The sequence below is a fragment of the Chelonoidis abingdonii genome, chromosome 6, assembly GCF_003597395.2.
Source record: "Chelonoidis abingdonii isolate Lonesome George chromosome 6, CheloAbing_2.0, whole genome shotgun sequence".
Lineage (NCBI taxonomy): Eukaryota > Metazoa > Chordata > Testudines > Testudinidae > Chelonoidis > Chelonoidis abingdonii.
In genome coordinates this window covers 45,291,927-45,297,928 of record NC_133774.1, presented here as the reverse complement: position 1 = coordinate 45,297,928, position 6,002 = coordinate 45,291,927, and the positions used below count along the sequence as shown (strand labels likewise).

The 6,002-nt window shown below is 49.6% G+C and overlaps 1 long non-coding RNA gene across 1 annotated transcript; it reads left to right on the top strand.

Moving 5' to 3' along the window:
- Positions 1-1,773: 1,773 nt before the first annotated feature.
- On the top strand, positions 1,774-3,524 carry LOC142047044 (uncharacterized). The gene is made up of 3 exons (XR_012656191.1): positions 1,774-2,093; positions 2,126-2,290; positions 3,069-3,524. It is a non-coding gene; the product is annotated as an uncharacterized LOC142047044 (long non-coding RNA).
- Positions 3,525-6,002: the final 2,478 nt, after the last annotated feature.

Sequence of the window (6,002 nt, the reverse complement as noted above, 5' to 3'; positions counted from 1 at the left end):
GCTGGCTGGCACAGCATGGCCAAAGCTGGGGTCCTGCTGGCTGACCCGGCATGGCCAGGGCTGGGGTCCCTCCCACCGGGCTTGGGTCCTTCCAGCTGGCGCGGGGCCACTGGGGTTAATGGTTAAGATTAGTTAACCATTAAGCCTAATGCTTACTGGTTAATCGGTTAACCTTTTACATCCCTAGCTCTGATCTTGGTTTAGGTTTCTATGTGCTATTGTTATATATGTAATCCTTCTGCCAACAGGGTCAGAAGCAACAAGGGCTAGTTTACACTGGCAACCATAGGTGCCGACTCCGTGGGTGCTCCAGGGCTGGAGCATCTACGGGGAAAAATTAGTGGGTGTTTAGCACCCACCGGCAGCCAAGCTCCCCCTGACCCCTGTTTGTCTCCTTCTTCCTCGAGCGCACTGCATCCCTACTCCTCTCCCTCTATCCCAGAACTTCCCACTGCCTAACAGCTGTTTGGTGGCACTTAGGACTTTACGGGAGGGAGGGGAGGAACGGAGATGCGGCACGCTTGGGGAGGAGGCAGAGAAGAGGCGGGGCAGGGGAAGGGCTTTAGGGGAAGGCGGTGGAATGGGGGCAGGGAAGGGTCAGGGTCAGGGGTGGGGGGGGTCGAGCACATACCATGCAAAGGGAAAGTTGGTGCCTATGCTGGAAATGCTAAAGCACTGCTGCAGGAGTACTTTAATGTGGCTTGTGTAGTCACAACCACCTCCACAAGAGGCATAGCTACCAGCACTGGGAATGTGGCGGCATTGTTTACACTGGCACTTTTCAGCGCTGGCACTTGCTGAGCTCAGGGGGGTGTTTTTTCACACCCTTGAGCAAGAAAGTTGCAGCACTATAAACTGCCAGTATCGACAAGCCCTATATTCAGTGTACTTTAATTTACTTTGGCTATGGCCTGGTCTACACTAGGAATTTACATCTGTATAGTTATGTGCCATTGTAGTGTTTTAAAGTGTACTAAGCTCTGTGTGTACACTTAAAATGCTAAATTTGTGCTGCTTCAGTGTAGACTCTCACTAGAGTGAGGGGAGGAGTTCTCTGTCACTGTGGTTAATTCACCTCCCTGAGAGGTGGAGCTAGGTTGATGACTAATTGTTTCATCGACCTAGCGCTATCTACATTGGCAATTAGGTCGTCTTAATCACATCGCTCAAGGGTGTGGATTTTTCACACCCCTGAGACATAGCTATGCTGATGTAAATTTCCAATGTAGACCAACCCTTCAGAAACGTCCAAATTAAAACCACTTTAATTCTGAATGAGAAAGTCCACACACAGATTTATGCAGTTTAATTAATTCACTTTAAATTCAGACCATTGATTAATTCAGATTAACTTTACTGAGGGCTTGGCTACACTGGAGAGTTGCAGCGCTGGTGGTGGCTTTACAGAGCTGCAACTTATTCACCGTCCACACTTGCAAGGCACATCCAGCACGGTATCTCCCTGGATACAGCGCTGGCTGTACTCTACCTCTGCCTGGGGAATAACAACTGCAGCACTGGTGATGCTGCGCTGCTCTGCCAGTGTGGCCACCAAAAGCGCTGTTATTAGCCTCCAGAGGTATTCAGAGGTATCCCAGAATACCTGTTCAGCCACTCTGCTCATCAGTTCGAACTCTACTGCTCTGGCCTCAGGTGACCCGCCCTTTAAATGCCCCAGGAATTTTAAAAATCCCCTTCCTGTTTGCTCAGTCAGTTGTGGAGCGCAATCAGTGAATCTTTCCAGGTGACCATGCCTCCACATGCCAAACGAGCCCTACCTTGGTGCAACGGCAAGTTGCTGGACCTCATCAGTGTTTGGGGGGAGGAAGCTGTGCAGTCCCAGCTGTGCTCCAGCTGTAGGAATTATGATACCATGGGCAGATATCAAGGGCCATGCTGGAAAGGGGCCATGACTGAGACGTGCTGCAGTGCAGGGTTAAAGTGAAGGAGCTGCGGAGTGCCTATTGCAAAGCTCGCGAGGGAAACCGCTGCTCTGGTGCTGCCCCCACAACCTGCCGTTTTTACAAAGAACTGGACGCGATACTTGGGGGTGACCCCACAGCCAATCTGAGGACCATGATGGACACTGCAGAGTGGCAGGGGGAGGGGGGAGGCAGAGGAGGAGGAGGAGGAGGGGAGGAGGAAACCAAGAGTGAGGGTACTGGGATGGGGGGAGACACCCTGGAGTCCCAGGAAGCATGCAGCCAAGAGCTCTTCTCAAGCCAGGAGGAAGGTAGCCAGTCGCAACAGCCGGTACTTGGTGAAGGACAAACAGAGGAGCAGGTTCCAGGTAAGCGGCTTGTATTTTCAGGATGGAAAAGTTTCGGGAGAGGAGGGAGGGTTAGGGCTGCATGCATGCATACCTAGATGTGGAATAGCCCATTGATGTGGTCTATCACGTCACGGTAATCGGCATCGGTAATCTCTTCAAAAGTTTCAGCCAGAGCGTGGGCAATGTGCTTGCGCAAGTTTATTGGGAGAGCCACTGTGGTCCTTGTCCCAGTCAGGCTAATGCATCCACGCCACTGTGCTGTGAGGGGTGGGGGGACCATTGCTGCATAGGGGCCAGGGCGGAATCCGCATTGCTGTAGAAGATCCTCTCACTCTCCCAGGTGACCTGCAGCAGCGAGATATCTTGCAGGATCAACTCCTGTTGAAAATGTTGGGAGAGTGTTCAGTGTAGGTGCCCCCTGCAGCTGTTTGCTTTCCCCAACACACAGAAACCCCAATACACCCAGAAGCAATCATTCCCCCTTCCCAGGTGACCCGCAGCAGCGAGATATCTTGCAGCATCAACTCCTGTTGAAAATGTTGGGAGATTGTTCAGTGTAGGTGTCCCCTGCAGCTGTTTGCGTTCCCCAATGCACAAAACCCCCAGTACAGCCCAGAAGCAATCAGTCCCCCTTACTCATCATTTCGGGGCTCCTGTGTGTTATGTGCGCTCTCTTTGGCATGGGAAAATTGTGCTACTGTGAAGACTGTAAACTCCTTCACTGTTTGGGAATAACTGTCTGAGATATAAACAATGCTGCCTCTGTTACCTGTTGCTTTTTTTGCCTTTCTACAAGCAACCTTGACTTCTCGGATGCCCATATTATCAAAAGCTGAAAGACTCCAAAACCTCTGGAAGAAGCTGCGAAAAAGCAAAGATGACCTGCTGCAAGCAGCTATGGATCACTCTGCCAGAGACAATCAAAAACTGCAGGACTGGAGGGAAAAGAAAAGCAGGATCCGCCAGAGAAAAGCAGCGGCCAGGAAGAAAAGCACAAAGCAGCTGATAAGCATCCTGGCGCGCCAAGCGGACTCTATCCAGGTGCTCGTAGACATTCAGGCAGAGCACTACCGTGCCGCCCCCGCCCCGTGCCAAAGCTCTTTCACTTGTGCCCCAATGTCAGCTCAAAATCCCCTTCCCCAGCATCCAGATTCTTACCTCCACCAGCTGCCTCCAACACCTGTAAGTTCACCAACCAGCCCTGAGAACTACGACCCTTACCCTCTGCACTCAACTCCCATCACCATGCAGTATAGGCATCCTTGAAGTGCAGCAGTTCATTTGGCACAGCACTCCAGCATGAATATTTAAACCTGTGACTGTACAGTTCACCACCCCACTCCTTGCCCTTTTAGGTTCCCAAAATGTTGCGGTGTCTGTCAATAAAGTTTATTTTCTTTTCAATAAATGAATTCTTGGCTTTGAAAACAGTCTTTATATTGCCCAGAAGTAAAAAAGATAGCTTAGCCCAGGAAAAGAAACAGGGCACTGCAAATAGCTTAGGAAAAAACAGGATTCCTACTAACATTATAACCATTGCACTTCACTCCCGTTGCAAGGCCACAAACATTACTGTTGGTTTTTCAGCCCTCAAATTTCCTCCCTCAAGGCTCCCTATCCTTGAAGCCCTTGCTGGGGCTTCTATAGTTAGCCCTGCTCTCTGGCTGTGCAAATTCAGCCTCCAGCGTTTTGAAAACCTTAGAGGTCCATGCCTCACTGAATGTTCCCCCTTCCCTTCACAAATATTATGGAGGTTATAGATTGCGGATTAACCACAGGGATGCTGGCTTTCCCCCAAGTTAGTTCCCATACAGAGTTCTCCAGCGCCCTTTAATGGCCAAAGCACACTCCACAGTCTTATTCGGCACCGTCAGCCTGTAGTTGAACCCAGTCCTTGCTCCTGTCAAGGTCCCTGTATATGGTTTCATGAAGCCAAGGCAATTTCGGGTAGCGAGGGTCTCCAAGGATCACAATGGGCCATTTCAACTTTCCCCTACTGCGATCTTCCTGTCTTGGAAAAAAAGTCCTGCCTGCAGCTTTCTGAACAGGCCAGGGTCCGAAGATGCATTATCATGCACCCTTCCAGGCCGCTGTGTTAATGTCATGAACGCCCACAGTGAGTCCACTAACCCTGGAGAACCATAAAAGAAATACCCCTTCTGATTAACGTACTTGGATGTAGTGGTGGTGCCAGCCATAGGAATATGCGTACCCATTTATCGCCCCTCCCAGAGGGAAAACCCATTTGGTGCAAAGCCATCCAGATGTTCCTGCACCGTTCCCCAGAGTCACGGTCCTTGCAGGATGCGATTAATGGCCCTGCAAACTTTTGCATCACCAGCTATTCCAACGGTTCAACTTCCCAGTTCCAAACTGGGTTTGCGACCGATCGGTAGCTGTCTGAGTTGCCGCTTTTCCAGACTGCAATAGCCACCTGCTTCTTCCACCGCAAGGCAGCTCTCAATCTTGGTGTCCTTGGCACCGCAGGCCTGTGGTTGGGGTTGAGCTCAGCATACAGTCCCATGAAAAGTGGCTTTCTTCATTCCGAAAGTTCTGCAGCCACTGCTCGTTTCATGTTCCAGACTTTGCATGACGATTGTGATCCCCCCACTCAGTGCTGTCCCGAGCCCAAAGCAGCGTTCCACGATGCTGCATTTCCGTTGAATGCCCAGCAGCAATTTCGTGTCATACGCGTTTAGGCGACCTCGCTATCTTTTCTCTTAGGACTCCTCAGCACTTTGGATCATAAGGAATAGCTCAACTACCAAACGTGATGTGCTGGTGAGACTCATCAGCATACTCAGCAGTTCGGTCTTCATTTCCCACAGAAATCATGCTGCACAGAAACTGTTGAGAGAGTAAAGATGGCGCCAAACGTGGATGGAAAAACAAGGATTGCTGGGATGTGAAGCAATACGTCACGGGGCGTTGGGACAGGAAGCAGAATGACCTGCCCCCTCTGCCCCCTTTCCACAACCCACGGAGCCAAAATGGGATGAGGTTCTCTGTGGGATAGCTGCCCATAATGCACCACTCCCAACAGCACTGCAAATGCTGCAAATGTGGCCACACTGCAGCGCTGGTAGCAGTCAATGGGGCCACACTGCAGCGCTTTCCCTACACAGCTGTACGAAGACAGCTGTAACTCCCAGCATTGCACACCTACAAGTGTAGCCAAGGCCTGAGTGTCCATATGAAGACAAGCTCAGAAATCTACTCATGGATGTCTGTGAGTAGAAAACGAGTTTCCAGATTTGTGAAGTTTAGTGAGACTGACAAGTGGCAAATGCTGTTCATATTTAAGTATATTTTGGGGAAGGATGAATACTCTGAGGGCTCAATCTAAAACCTATTGAAGACAGTGGAATGACTACCATTGCATGGAAGGGTTTTAGATTAGGACTTCAGTGTATTGTGAAGATCTAGTTCTTGGGGGTTTATCAACTTTAAGCACATTCTTAAATTTCATTGAAGTTAATGGGACTTAAAGCACATACTTTACTGCTTTGCTGAATCAGGGCCTTAAATATGATGGGCCAAATTCTGCTGTAAGTTACAGTAGTGTAAAAGTGGGGTGAATCCACTTAAGAGAATGGAATTACTCTGGATTTACAGTACCATAATCAGAGGATTTACCCCTATATTTCTTAGAAAAGGGCAATTTTATTTTATCATCACCTGCAGCTACTCTCTGCAACATTTTTCATAATAAAAGTTCATACAATCATAG